The sequence below is a fragment of the Nelumbo nucifera genome, chromosome 4 (genome assembly GCF_055504915.1).
Source record: "Nelumbo nucifera cultivar China Antique chromosome 4, China Antique-T2T, whole genome shotgun sequence".
NCBI classification, from domain to species: Eukaryota; Viridiplantae; Streptophyta; class Magnoliopsida; order Proteales; family Nelumbonaceae; genus Nelumbo; species Nelumbo nucifera.
In genome coordinates this window covers 7,109,143-7,124,787 of record NC_142652.1, presented here as the reverse complement: position 1 = coordinate 7,124,787, position 15,645 = coordinate 7,109,143, and the positions used below count along the sequence as shown (strand labels likewise).

At 39.5% G+C, this 15,645-nt stretch overlaps 1 pseudogene; it reads right to left on the bottom strand.

The window, feature by feature from the left end:
• Positions 1-1,295: 1,295 nt before the first annotated feature.
• LOC148791990 (NF-X1-type zinc finger protein NFXL1 pseudogene) lies at positions 1,296-10,329 on the bottom strand (annotated as a pseudogene).
• Positions 10,330-15,645: the final 5,316 nt, after the last annotated feature.

Sequence of the window (15,645 nt, the reverse complement as noted above, 5' to 3'; positions counted from 1 at the left end):
TAATAGAAACAGAATACTTATATAATCTAGCTTTGAATTTAATTCAACATGTTAAATGCTCATCTTTTAAAAAACCAAGTTATGATAAACAAATACAAATAGTTGGCTTTTATCGTCACCAGAACAAGCCAATAGACATCACAATAGGGTTCAACATTCACAACCCCTAAGTCCATGAGTTGTAAGGTCAGGGTTCTCATATATCTGTGCAATATATGAGCGCAACAATATGTTAAATGTCAGATCAAGGAGACATAGTTTAATTGTATCTTACCTATTCTGCTGAACTAGAAATTGCATCAAGAAGTTACCCTATCCAACAGTTTTGGAACTGTTGTTAGAAGGGGGTAATTAAATTTCTCATAAGAAATACTTGAAAAAACTTAGTATCTTAGGCGTAGACATGTACGAAAACAATCCATCAATTGAGAAGTCAAAGACTGTGGACAATTGACTTAAAGATATTACTATTACTGGCACGTGATTACAGCCAATCTGCAAAGACAAATTTCATCTAGGAAACCTACTTTAGTTAGCCATGGCCAAATACAACTATATCTATTGTCACAGTCCAATAGAATCAATTGTGCATAAAAAGAATCCTGAGCAAAAACATAGACTCTATTTATTCATTTAAACTACTATTACTAAATGCATGCCAAGTCCATCTCTATCTCATCAATAATAGGCCACACACATGTATGTAAGAGTACATGCATGTATAGTGAAAAAGAGAAAACAACAGACATTTTACATTTTTAGAAGTCAATAACACGTGCACCAAATTGTAAACAAATTAGATGGCAGACCAATTTGTTATGCACAGTTAAATCCAAATCCATATTTCCCCTTTCCAATTTTTAAATGTTCATAAGAATTGCAGGAAATAAGATTAGACCCCCCAAAACCATGAGGCAATTGGAGTTATAGAAGAACGACAAGGACCAACTAGATACATATTAGGAAAAAAGAATATCCAAAGTGTATTACTTCTTTCTTAATCATCATAGTATTTTGAGTTGGCCAGGAAAAAAATATTACAAGCCCCATAGACCCCAAACAAAATCGAAATAAAAGAAAAAATCATTTATTAGCCAAATTTCCATGATGAAATCCTTTAGCTAAAACTGGCATAATTAGATTTCCACATTGAAATCTCATACTAGCATAAATCTTCCCTTGAATTATCAAGGCTGATTCACCTTGAGAAAATCAAAGCCCCCAAAACATAAAATAATCCCTGGAAAGCATATAGTGCCATAAATGTTTCTCTACCATCTCCTATATCTCCCCTCTTATTCAAAAGCTTTGTCCCAATCATCTGCTACTTAAGACAACTCCGTTTCATTAATGGCTCCTTGAGGTTGTCCTATTGAATTTGAGCCACATGCATTCAGTTCCAACTCTGCAGTGGAAGAACTTGAAATACCAAGGTTACCTTTAACCTCAACTCCAGGTGTGGATGTAGTGGTTGAACAGGAAACTGCATTTGGATTAAGAACGTTCCAACGGTTGCTTGAAACAACAATTGGAGCTTCCTTCCCTTTCCATACAGACACTTGTGTGTCAGTCACAACATGAGACCAGTCTTCACCACCCCAAGAATCTTCTCTCCAGCTAGATTCCTGCACAACAACCTTCTTCCACGGATTGCCCTTGATACCAGAAACTAGACCTCCATCCCTAGCAACTCCTATTCCTCCCCATGCATTGGCACCAAAAGATGGAATTGATGCCCCACCATTCTGAAGAACCACAATAGCACCATGATATGTTGACCCATGATCTAACCGTCTTAAAGCAGTTGCTGCCCTAGCAGGATCACTAAATACAGCCAAAAGCATTTTTTGTTGAGATTGCTTAGATAGGGGTATTTTTGGAACTTTTTCTCTTCCTTGTACTATTTTTGTATTTGGGCGCCCAAGTAGGGGCTTCCTTGTAATTACCATTTTCAAAGTATAAAGTTATTTTTTTAGGGTGTGAACAGTGACAATAACACACCTCTCGACACATCTCTTCTTCTTCTTCTTCTTCTCCTCTTGCTTTCTCTCTTCTAAACCCTAGTTTCAACTTTTGTTTGTCAACTTGGTATCAGAGCGGGTAAGGGAACTTGGAGTACCTCTCTTGCAGATCCTCTCTCACAAGGTGAACTGCTGACGTCAGACCGCCGTCGGATGATGTCAGTAGTCCGTACAGGTGCCAGCAGCAATCAATGAAACTTACATGGTTTGATTCGCCCTGATTTTAGAGGAATTTTGGTATGACTCTTGCCCTCATTCGAAGCTTCTATGATTTTTAGTGATTTTTTCAAGGGGAAAATCGCAGAAATTTCATATCAGATGTCGAGCCTTGTACATCATGTTTAATGGCTTCTTTTACTATAAAACTTAGGCCATTCATGTCATTTTACTCTTTGGGAATGATAGAAAGTGGTCTCATAATTTTCTGAGCCATATATAATTTTTGAGAGTTTTTTTCTCCCTTTATATTGCCGCCGATTTGGTTTTTTGGCCTCCTTTTGTATCTTAACCGTGTGGTGACCTTGGTTCTTGGATCTGTGGATTTGGTTAAGTATTAGGGGTCTTTTTGGTTAGCTAGAAAGTGTCTTCATAGAATATAGAATCATCTAAGGATGTTCAGATGGTTTCCAATGTGTTCTCGGGAAGTGCAGATATTGCTAGTAGGATGATAATTACAATTAAACTTGATGGAATGAATTTTTTAGAGTGGTCTCAATTTGTTAAATTTACCATTACTGGGAGAGGCAAACTAGGATTCATCACATGAAAGGAGGTGAAACCAAATCTTGAAAAATCGAAATTTGCAAAGTGGAAACAAGATAACTCCTTTGTGATGTCATGGCTGATTTGCTCAATGCAACCTCATATTGCCCGAAACTACATGTTTCTTCCAATGGCCAAGGATATTTGGGATAGAGTTGTTGCCACTTATTTCCAAGTTAACAATACAGATAGAGTGTACCATCTTCAAAGGGAAGCTTGTAGTATGCGCCAAGGGGAGAGATCTGTGGCTATGTATTTCTCTTCTCTACAATCTATTTGGGAAGAAATTGATCACTTGAAAGCACTCGTATGGTAGGACCCTGAAGATGGTGAGCAATATTGGAAGTACATAGAAGAGAATAGAGTCTTTGATTTCTTGGTTGGTTTAAATCCAGAGTTTGATTTTACCAGGCAACACATTCTTAGTGCTGGCATTGTCTCTCTTGCTTCCGCTTACTCCCTTCCCCTGTACAAGGGGAAGAAAGTCGAAGGACCACCATGATGCAACCTCTTATGATTGATCACTCTGCTTTTATGTCATCTCGACCCAAGCAAAATACTAGCAAGCACCCTATTACTGAGAAGGTTGAGGATGTTATTTGTGATTATTGCAAGAAGCCAAGACACACTAAGGAAAGGTGTTGGAAGCTCAATTCTCATTTAAAGTCGGAAAAGTATAAAACCGGGAAGAAGGGCAATGCTCACTTGGCTACAATTGGTAATGGTGCTCAACCTTCTGATGTGCTTGACTCATCTAACGTAATGGACAAACTAAGGAATATATTGTTGCAGCTGGAAAATGGTGGTACATCCTCCTCATCTAGTTCTGGACCTAGTAAACCATCTAGTTCATATGCCAAAATAGGTATTGCACTTGCTTGTTCCACATATTTTAGCCCATGGATTGTAGACTCTGGGGCCAATGCCATATGACTGGTATACCCTCACATTTTACCTCATATAAGTTAACCCCGAGAAAGGGCAATATTACTGTTGTTGATGGATCTCAGACCCCTATTTCGGGTCAGGGTGAAATCAAACTCACTCACAACCTTTCTCTTGGATTCGCTCTTCATGTGCCCCAGCTACATAAAAATTTGTTGTATGTTAGTTCTCTCACGAAATCCCATAATTGCTTAGTGACTTTTTTTTTCTACCCATTGTGTTTTCAGAACTTGAGCACAGGAAAGATGATTGGAAGTGGGCATGAAGTTAATGGAGTCTACCTCTTTGATGGACCTTTAGAGCATGGACTGTTAAGCCAAACTGAGTTTTGTTCAAATGAAAAAATGAGTCTTTTGAAATTATGGCATTGTCATCTTAGCCATATGTCTTTCAATTCTGTAAAACTCTTGTTTCCAAACTTGTTTGACTCTGTGCCAAAGTTGAATTTTAAATGTGAAGTTTGTCATTTGTCCAAACAATGTAGAACCACATATTTTGCAAACAGTAAAAGAAGTAATGTTGCTTTTCATTTGATCCATACTGATGTTTGTGGCCTATATACTATCCCTTGCATGGGTGTGTATAAATATTCCATCCTCTTCATTGATGACTACAGTCGGTATACATGGCTCTACTTGCTGAAAAGTCGGGATGAAGTTCCTATGATTGTTTAAAACTTCATGAATATGGTAGAGACACAATTTGAGAAAAGAGTGAAAATAATAAGATCTGACAATGCTAAAGAATACTTTGAACATCAGTTGTATAGATTTCTTGAAGATCGGGGTATTATTCACCAAAGTTCATGTAGTCATACTCCACAACAAAATGGGGTGGCTGAAAGGAAGAACAAGCATGTCGTTGAAGTTGCTCGTGGTCTACTGTTTCAAACTCATGTTCCCACTCGTTTTTGGGGTGATGTGTTGAGATAGTTGTGTATCTTACTAACAGACTCCCGTCAAGGGTCCTAAAACCTTCATTCTCCTTATCAACTTCTCTTCCCCGATGAACCACCTTTTAATCTACCCCTCAAGATCTTTGATTGTGTTTGTTTTGTTCATGATATCAGTCCTTGTTGGTGTAAGTTTGATCATAAATCAGTTAAATGCGTATTCCTTAGTTACTCTCCAGTCCAGAAAGGCTATAGATGTTTTGATTCCTTATCTAGCAAGAGATATGTCTATAAAGATGTTACCTTTTTGGAGTCCTCTTCCTTTTTCTAGTCATCCTGTCCTTCTCTTCAAGGGGAGAATGCGAGTGAAGATCGGACTCCCTTTTGTCTTCCTGTTCCTACCTCTATTCCTCCCTCTCTTCCTTGTAATGATGGTATTCTTTCTCCTCCTCCTCCTCCTCCTATGTATCAACCTCAGTCCTAGCAACAGTTTTTCATCAGGCACAGTAAGAGGGTGGCTCCTGAAGCTGAATGCCCATCACAATCTGATTCCCTAGACTCAAGTAATCTTGAAGCTCCTAACAATCCTATTATTGATTTTGACATTGATCTTCCTATTACTATTCGAAAAGGGAAGAGGACATGTAGCAAGTATCCTATTAATAACTATGTGTCTTATGATGCTCTCTCACCTTCCTATTATGCCTATATTTCTACCATCTCTTTTGTTTCCATCCCTCGCAGTGTTACAGAGGCAATGCAGTCCCCTCATTGGAAGGAAGTTATGAACCAAGAAATGGAAGCCCTAATAAAGAACCAGACTTGGGAGGTTGTTCCTTGCCCAAAAGATAAGATTCCTGTTGGGTGTAAGTGGGTTTATGCTATTAAGCACAAGGCAGATGGCTCAATTGAAAGGTACAAAGAAACGTGTGCCGCTTGAAGAAGTCTTTGTATGGGCTAAAATAGTCTCCAAGAGCATGCTTTGACAGGTTCAGGAATGTCATATTAAAGACTGGGTTTGCTCAATCTCAGGTTAACCACACCTTATTCATTAGAAGAGTAGATGGTAGAGTAACAATGTTGATAGTATATGTTGATGACATTGTTATGACAGGTGATGATATCACAAATATCTCTTAATTAAAGTCCTTCATCTTCTGAATTTGATATTAAGGACCTTGGTGATCTCCGATATTTTCTTGGCATTGAAGTTGCAAGATCCAAGAAAGGAATTTTTCTGTCACAAAGGAAGTATGTACTTGTTTTGCTTCATGAAGTTGGGAAATTAGGGTGTAAGCCTGCAAAAACTCCAATTGATCCTAACCACACGTTAAGTTCCACTGAAGGAGAAGTTCTTCCAAACAGGGGAATATATCAGAGATTGGTAGGCCTTCTGTATTCTGCTTGACTGAACCTGACATATCCTATGTTGTTGGAGTGGTTAGCCAATATATGCATAAACCTAGGACATCTCATATGCATGCAGTTAACATAATTTTAGCCTACCTGAAAGGATGCACTGGTAAAGGGATGTTGTATTTCAACCACAACCATCTAAATATTGAGGCTTACACAGATGCTGATTAGGCAGGGCCCATTGATGATAGAAGATCTACATCTGGTTATTGTCTTAGTGGGAGGCAATGTGGTTTCATGGAGAAGTAAGAAATAATCTGTGGTTGTTCGTTCTAGTGTTGAGGCAAAGTACAGGGCAATGGCTCATAGTGTCTTAACTACTCTGGTTGAAGACCTTATTGACTGAGATGGGCATCCAAGCAGATTTGCCTTCTTTTTATAAGGTCGGAAGACCAACTAGTTGATTGCCTTACTAAAGGTGTTCACCATCCAAAGTTTGCTAAGAACCTTGACAAGCTGGGCATGACTGACATATATGTTCATCTTGAGGGGGTGTTTTGAGATCGCTTAAACAGGGGTATTTTTGGAATTTTTTCTCTTCCTTGTACTATTTTTGTATTTGGGTGCCCAAGTAGGGGCTTCCTTGTAATTACTATTTTCAAAGTATAAAGTTATTTTTTTGAGGGTGTAAACAATGATAAGAACACACCCCTCGACACATCTCTTCTTCTTCTTCTTCTCTCCACTTGCTTTCTCTCTTTTAAACCCTAGTTTCAACTTTTGTTTGTCAACTTTTTTATCATTTAACCAAACCAACTCACACTCCCCACCAAACCTCAGGACTAGTGCACTTATATCTGTATCCCTTGGAAGATCTAGAAGAGACACAACAAGCCTCGGATCCATGTCAACCAAGGGATCAAGTGTTGGTGGAGGAGCCACATTTAAAGGAATATAAGCCTTTCCCTCGAGAATCCGTGCTGGAGCCTTGGACTTGGGGTGTAACATGAACCACTAGGAACCGCTTTGGCTCCCATCCTGCTGCATTAACTAAAAGCTTCCATCTCTCAGCAATTTGTCTTACTGCATCTCTCTTCTCCTTCAACATCGGACAAAAAACATGAACCCTTAGACCATTCATAGTACCTCCTTTACTCTTACCAAGCACTAAGAACTAGAACCGCTCTTCAATAGACAACACCCAATTTGGGTCACGTCGAAACAAGTCCGCAAGCAAATCGGAAACCGTGGAGTTTTCTCCAAGATGAAGGGCATCCAAATTCGGTGATGTGATATTGAAAGCATCTGCAAGGACTCGTTTATGCTACATTTTCTCACATTCATCGTCACAAACAAGCTTCCTCTGACCAAGTGGAACTTTCTTGCCATTTGCTTCCACAGGTTGAAGAGGCACTAGCAACTTCGCAATAATAGAAGCTTCAAAGATAGTATCAACATGAGAGCCACCTCCAACATCACAAGGGATTGTGGCAGTTATTCAACCACAAGAACAAGTAATTGTCATAGGGAAATCACATCTTAGATCAGAACAAGGTGCTAAGGGATGACAAACGGTTGTGCATGTATGCTTACAATCTCTCCTTGGAGCCCCACATATTTGCCCACAAGATGACTTTGAACCAGAAGACCCAGATGAAGAATCACAGGGTGGTGGGTGGTAGGTTTTTCCACAAGCATGCATGCCACATTGTTGTGTCTTGCCACATAGCTGATTACAACGAATATGTTCCTGAGAACCACATGCCCACCTATGCACTCCTTTGCCACCGGAATTGAACAAGGTGGACAATCTCAAAAGTGGCAACTGTGTGAAGAGGGATGACCGTAAGGCTGAGGGACTGAACATGGCTGCTGACATGAAGGAGGGGGTGTACCACAAGGCAATGGAGTTGGAATTGAAGTCTTCCCACAAGCACAAGTCAGATCAGTGAAGAAGGTTTCAAGGCAAGGTGGGCAGTGGGCGTTGTGGCAGAGGGACTGACAAGAATGCTGCCCACACCTAAGCTTCTTCCCACAGATCATTGAGCATAAGTGTGGATCCCAATCACCCACGATCCGATTGTTGAAATTAGAGAGAGGACAACACCTTTCGCTGCATCTATGCCTCCCACAATTCTTGTTCTTCCCACAAGGTTTCTCACAGACGAATTTATCCCTCTCTTCAATTGTTCTATAGCATTCAACAGTACGAGAAGACAATCCACAACGGCATTTTTGGTTGACAAGAACCAAACAAGGTGCACAATCCCCAACATGGCAAACATCCTTACAGTTGTGAACTCCACGAGGAAGGAGTTTACCACATGTTTGCGAACAGGTCAGAATAGGGTCCAAACAACTCTGTCTTTCCTTGTGTAACTTTGTTTTACCACAGCAGCAGGTCTTAATCCTCCACGGCATTAACTCACAATCCCCACATGGGCTAGGATGACAAATCTCTCGCATACGTGATTTCCACAGGCAAGCTTCTTTTGGCAATAGGAGTTACATGAAAAAACACCGTCGTTTGCTGATACTTCACCCTTCACAGCCATCTCTCCGCAAAGAACAACTTCCGTGCTTTTCCTGCAGAAGCATGACGCATTGGTGAGAACCTGACAAGGATCACATAGCCCCGTGTGGCTAATCCTTCCGCACCGATGACGCCCACATTCAAGTAGCTTATTGCAGTTTTGTCCGCAAGAAAGAACATTTTTCTTAACGAAGCATCTTGTGGTGATTGTTTTTTTTTTTCCGCAAGCACACAGGCGCGGGCGAGCAAAAGCTTTACAAGGAAGGCATGGACTGTTATGGGCCCGAGCGTAGGATTGCGTCACGGGTCGTTCCACAGCAGGAACCCCTGATCTTCCCTTGCCTTTGGTCTTACGCACTGACCCTATTTTGCCTATCTAGTGGGTGATTTGTCCAAGAGACCACCCGAACTCTCCCTTGGGGTGATTTGTCCAAGAGACCACCCAAACTCTCCTCACTCTTTTCTTGGCTGAAAAACTGAATAATGTTTTATTTCAATTCGTAGCTCCTTAAATAGGAGATTACAGAAGGAAATTCCTAATTAAACTCAAACTCCAATTTGAACTCAAACTCCTAATTACCTATTCCTAATGGTAACTCACTCTTACTTAAGATAAGGATAAAGATAAGATTAGATAAAGATAAGGGATAAGGTAAGGTGGTGGCGAGTTGGCATATTCAGATAAGGATGGGCCCACCCCTATGAGCTGTTGCGTGGGCCCCGCCCTGCTGCTGCTACCGGGTGCATGCGCGCGGCTCATGGTGCCCTGCCGCGCGTGCGGGCACGCGGTGTTGCTGCAGCGCAGTGCGTGCGCGCGACTCATGGTATCGCTGCCTTGCGGCGCCGGCGTGTGCGCGGTGCGTGCTGCCGTGCAGTGCGCACTGCTGCCTGGCGGTGCGTGTCGCACGCCATGGTGCCGCTGCCGTGTGGTGTCGGCGTGTGCGTGCAGCGCCCTGTCGGGCGGTATGTGCCGCGTGCTGCCAGCCTGCTATGCGGCGCTGCCGGGCGGTGCGTGCCGCTAGGCGGCCCGCTGTGTGTGCTGCTGCCTATGGCTGTGCCGCCGTGCGTTGCCGGGTGGTGTGTTCATAACATGGACCCGGGTGGCACTGCAAGACACAAACATGGGGGCAGCGATCGTCGTTCATATCGCTATTGCTTCTTTCTCTAGAGGCTTCCCACACGGCTCTCCGCATGAACGGGGTGTCAAATATAAATCATATGGAAGATCAGGGTGCTTCCCACAAAAGCAAACGTATCGAATCTGTTTAGAGTTGAGGAGCTGTACAGATTGGCAACCAGGGCACCGCCAATTTGAGCCTTGATTCTTCTCCACGGACAAATCAATAGAAGTCGGTGCTCGAGCCCATTTCTTGATACAGTTGAGATGGAAAATGGAGTAACAACAGGAACAGGACCATATTGGAGTGGACCTCCGGAGTCCGGACCATATCGTAACAGATCATGCATTCGACAGTCCCCTTGGTGAGCTTGTCTTGAATTTCCTGCACATGCTGCGGCATATTCAATCCCTTGGGCGCGTGATTCTCCGCTTCCCTCCGCGGATGAGAAGGCCGGGCAACATAGCTTCTCTGAATGAAATCACCTCTATGCCGACTCTCTGGCGGGGCAGAACTATAATTCGAGTCTCCGCCATTGCCATTAGGGTTTGAATTAAAACTCGACGGAGGGTTCACAACGGTAGCAGTAGATGCCCTTGGAACCCACTCTTGGCGAGTAGTACGAGCATGAATTCGGGATCCGTCCCTTCGATCAGTGCGGGGTTGAAAGCTCGTACTCGTAAACGGACTGAAACCCTGGGTTCAACCCCCACAAGTTTCTTGTCGATGTGAATTGAATCAACTGGAATATGAATAAAATCAAATCCAACTCAAACACAGAAAGGGATGCCCAAATATCCCTAGCCTTGATCCCTTCTCGACTGTTCAATACAAACCAATAAAACAAAGAAACTACTCAACGGTTAGATTCAGTTTCGAAACTAAAGAATCCAAAACGAATTGAATTGAAATTATAACATAGAAGAGTTGATGAATTAAATTACCTGAACCTGAGAGAGAGAAAAAAAAAAATCTCTTTGGGTTGGGTCTTTGACAGAGAACAAAAAGAGTATGTGCTTTTAAATGGCATACGAGAGACAACGACGGTGAAGGTTGAAATGTTGAATTCCTTTTTTTTTAATTTATTTATTGTTATTTGTTTTATTGATATTAATATTGATCTTGTATTTATCGTCTGGTTGCTTGGGCAACACAGACGATTTGTTCTTTCTTCGTGGTCTAGTAAGAGCGAGCGTGGCGCTGGCACATCGCGCAACGAACGAAACGTCCAATAGTCAAAGCTGTGGCAAACCGGCAACTGCTTCATAAGGAAGCATACCTCGAGATGGTGGGTGAATGAGCCCAATAGTAATAATACTCGAGCTTGGGCCTAAAATTGAGCTCGTTTGGCTAAACGAGCATGAACCTATTAGTTTGTATGGTTCAACCCATGGTTTTTAAAACGGGACTGGATGGTTGGACCGGGACCGATCATTCCGTTTTACTTCAGAACCATTATTTTGCCAAAAACCATTGATTTGGTTAGCAAATCATTGATTTGGGCATTTGAACCGTTTGACGGTTTGGCCGTTTTTTATTTTTTATTTTTTTGTTAGAATGAGCCATCCATTCAATTTGAACGATTGGACCGTTTGGCACAGGAACTGGACCCTTGATCAGTTCATTGTTTGGTTCGGTTTTAAAAACCTTGGTTCAACCTGCATTAGTTGCATACAAATAATGTGAAGAAATAAGAATCTCCTCAACTAGAGGGGACTTTTTTCTTTTTGTACCAAAGCTTTCACCCATTCAAAATCAAGGGTGATCATGGGCCAGGCCAGGCTTTGCACTTATGATAAGGGCTATAGCTTAGGCTCGGGCTCGGCCCGGGGTTCCGGGCTTGTAACATAAGCCCTAGCCCAGGCCGGATTGGGTCGGGCCTGATTCCGGGTCAATGTCTTTCATATATAAAGCATTACATATTTATAATATTTTATATTAAATGACATAACATGCATATAAATTTTTACTTTATATATTATATAATATAAAATATTACATATAATATAAATTATACATGTCATGTTATAATATTTATATATAAAATATATAATATAATGTAAAATAACATGTATACATTATACACAAAATGTGTAAGTTTAAATATATATGGGTCGGGCCGGGCCGGGCCAGGCTTGAAGTATTAAGCCCAAGCCCAGAATTTCGAGGGCAGGTCGGGCTGAAATGATCACCCCTACTCAAAATGCTTGATCCTATCAATAACATTCATAGGGTTAGGGCTATTGTTTTCAGAAAAAAAAAAGGGCCTATTTGTTTTACAACAATAGAAATCCGGAATAAGAATCACATTTTCATTCTTGGAAGAATGCATTCTCCATGTGAATCAAAAAGACCTTATTTCTTTCTCTCCAAATTATATTTATGGAAAAGTAAATTGTTTATTACTTCATAACTCGCTTTGCCACTCCGTCACTATCTCAACATTGTTTATTTAGATCCAATTTGCGTCTAATCTTATTTATTTGGTGAGACATATAGCTCTATCAAAAGCACAATGTCCTGAGCTGGCACAACTCATGTATTGTATATAGGTTTCAGTTCCCAGGTTGAATGGTTCGATCGTCCAATCTGAATGAATGATCCATTCTATAAAAAACAATCAAAAACTGTTGTTTGGATTGAAGGTTTTACGGTTTGACTATCTAGGATAATAATTTGTTGATCAAATCAATGGTTTTTAACTAAAAGACAATTTTAGAGTGAAACAGAATCGGTCAAGTGACCAATTCCCGATTTTTTCAATCAAATCATCCAATCCAGTCCAATTTTAAAAACATTAACTGTATTCATCCTTCAAAAGTTGGAAATCATCTTTTGGTTGTCACACCACCCCACACCCCCCAACCCCCAAAAAGAAAGTGTTGAATTCTATAGGAACTTTTAACTTCCATTTCCATATCATTAACTTCATAGTAGATGATGATGGATGGTTGATGGTTCTCCTATATTCAGATTTAACAGTGTAGACCCCGTGTTATTGCCCTTTCTGGCCTTCTATAGAAGAGTGTTTTGTGCATTAAAACTTGGGTGTATTGTAAAATGTGTTGAATAGAATCTCACTCAAATAACTATCGCAACCTTGGGACATTCCATGAGTCAACGATTCACCTTTTTGTTTGAAACATTTACACTGCAGGTGTCTGGTTTTAAGTTTTAACACATGAACGCCACCCCGCCCTCATCATGGGAACCCAAAGTTTCTCCATCATAAATACATAATACATAATACCCTCTTCCCCACATTTGTTTCCACCATGTGGAGTAATAACGTCGGGATTTCATATATAATACCTTTGATAGTTTTAGCCCACCAAGCTTCACTGTCAGCCATTGGTCTCTAAATTTGTTTTTTTTTTTTTTAAAGTAAGTTCAGTTTGAAATGAGTATAAATGCAAACATATATGAAATGTAAAACCTTATATTTTATATTATTTTATTTGTATTTATACTGTACATTTGTAAACTGAGCCTTATTCATTTCATACACTCTTCTCAAAGTATGGACAAGATTTCTCTCATTCTTCCATGCCCACGGATTGTATCGTCCATGCCTCCCTATTGCACTATTACTTGCACCACCACTTTAATCATTGTGGCTCCCCCAACTTGTGAAAGTAATTTCAAGGTTTTCATATTTTGTTTTATAAAGGCTCTATAGCAGCCTTCAACTTTCCAATTCCTATCTTTTCTCCTTTATCTTTCAAAGATAGGGGTGGATTCAAGTCGATCCAAGCCGAATAGTATTAGGTTCGAGCTCGGCTCGAGACTATTCTACAAGAATCGAGTTCGAGTTCAAACTCGGTTTTATCCAAAACCTTGAGTTCGAGCTCGGCTTGAGTCAAGATTCATAAGTTCGAGCTCGGTTCGGCTCGACTTGTTTTATATTTTATTATAAAAATATTTAGAAAAAATATTTTATAAAAATAAAAATTATATATAATTTTTTATTTTATATTTAAAAAATTAAGAACTATAATAATTATTATATATATTAAATATCAAATGTATATATATATATATATTCGAGTCGGCTCGCGAGCCTCACGAGCCAAGTTCTAGTAGGCTCAAGCTTGGCTCATTTAACAATCGAGCCACTAAATTGGGCTCGAGCTCGGCTGAAACCGAGCTGAGCTGAGCTTTTCACGAGCCAAACTCGAAAAACTCGTGAAAAACTCAGCTCGTTGCCACTCCTATTCAAAGACAAATGCCTAGATGATGGTGATATAGAAGCTCTGGCCCGTGACTGCCCTTCAACTCCCCTATTACTTTGTAACTAGTTGGAACATGATCATTGTTGTATCAAATTTATAAATCAGAGAGTAAGGACTAAAATATTTATAGAGCGTATTGTATCCGTATTGATGTATCTAGTTACATACAAATACATTGATACAAAGGTCTTTTGCATGATTTAAAGTTTTAGAGATGTGGACATCAATCCATTAATGATTATACAAAGGAGTAAAAAAGAGAAAAAAAGGACATTAGTGACATCGATACATATTGATGCCCATTTTTGGATATTAGGTGCATTGATATTTTTTTAAGAAAATCTCTTAACATTGTATATGTTTGGCATCGATGCTACAGATATAATACCCTTTTCTTAGAAAACGGTACTGCTGATGTGTGGGTTGGAAGCATTATTTTATGGGAAAACGGTGTCTTTTTTTTTTATTTGAAAAAGTTGCTGTCAGGTAGACGTTTCCTAGAGCAACAACAACACCTTCTGTTTGATACCAATGTTGTACCAGTGCTTCATATCTGTTTTCAACACTAGTACCCATTATAAGAAGTCCACGCCACTGTCACATCATGTCCTCGTTAGTAGCAACAAATTCTAATATGAGAAAACGTGAAATTTGGTATTGCTCCAAACCATGCCATCTCAATTTCCAAGGTGTGGCTTGGAGCACCATTTTTTATAGAAAAACGGTTCTAAACATATTGACGCTTCTTGGAACACCATTTTTTTTTCTTGATGTGACGCTGATGTGTCACCATTTTTTGAAGCAACGACATCGATGCCAAATAGATGCATTGTTTGCAAGATAGTTGAGTTGGGGGATAAGGAGATTGAGACTGTGATATTTAGTACTATAGCTACTTAGTAAAATAAACGTTTTGCATGAGATTTGTCTTGAAAAAAGATAACAAGTGTTTATTGTTGTTGTTTGACAATTACATGCATTATACCTTATTAGGTGTCACAAAAGTTGAATAATAAATAAACAGATTGGTGTTGATGAAGCATTAAAAATGGTGTTTCCCCCTAATAATTCGCTTTCACATAAACCAAGATAAACATTATTTAATAAATATTTTACTAAATAGCCTTTTTTGGAATAAATGCCTATGTATCGATGATCTAACACCGGTTTTTCAAGTAAACATTGACAAAACCAAACACGATTAATATGATATTACCATGTGTAAAAATTGCCCTAAATGTTTCACTAATGATAGCTATTTGTTTTTAGGGGCCACCAAAAATGTATAGATAAGTTATGTTAAATAAAGATTTCAAAATTATGTTAAATACATCATATGATTTAATTATTTTTCATTGGTACATGTTTCATAAAGTTTACTTATCATGTATACTTAAGTAAATAAAACACAATTGTCACATACCATTTTATCATTAGCTCGTATGTTTTTTCAAAATGCATTTCATCCATTATTTCACCATAGATTTTGCATATGAAGTATTATATATTTATATTAAATATTATGCATTTAATGACATAGAAAAGCTCGGCTTGTGTCCAGCCCATGATCACCACTAGGATTTAACAACTCGTATAGGATGGTCAATCTCAATTGAGCTAAATCAGGCATTTAGGATCACAATTTATCGCATGGTAAAAAATAAAGAAAAAAAGGGTAAATTGAAGATCAATATGGTTCATGTATTTTGGATTAATCTCACCCTTAATTTCAAAATATGTCAATACAAAACTGTCAATTTAGTCTAAAATCATTAATCGATAATAA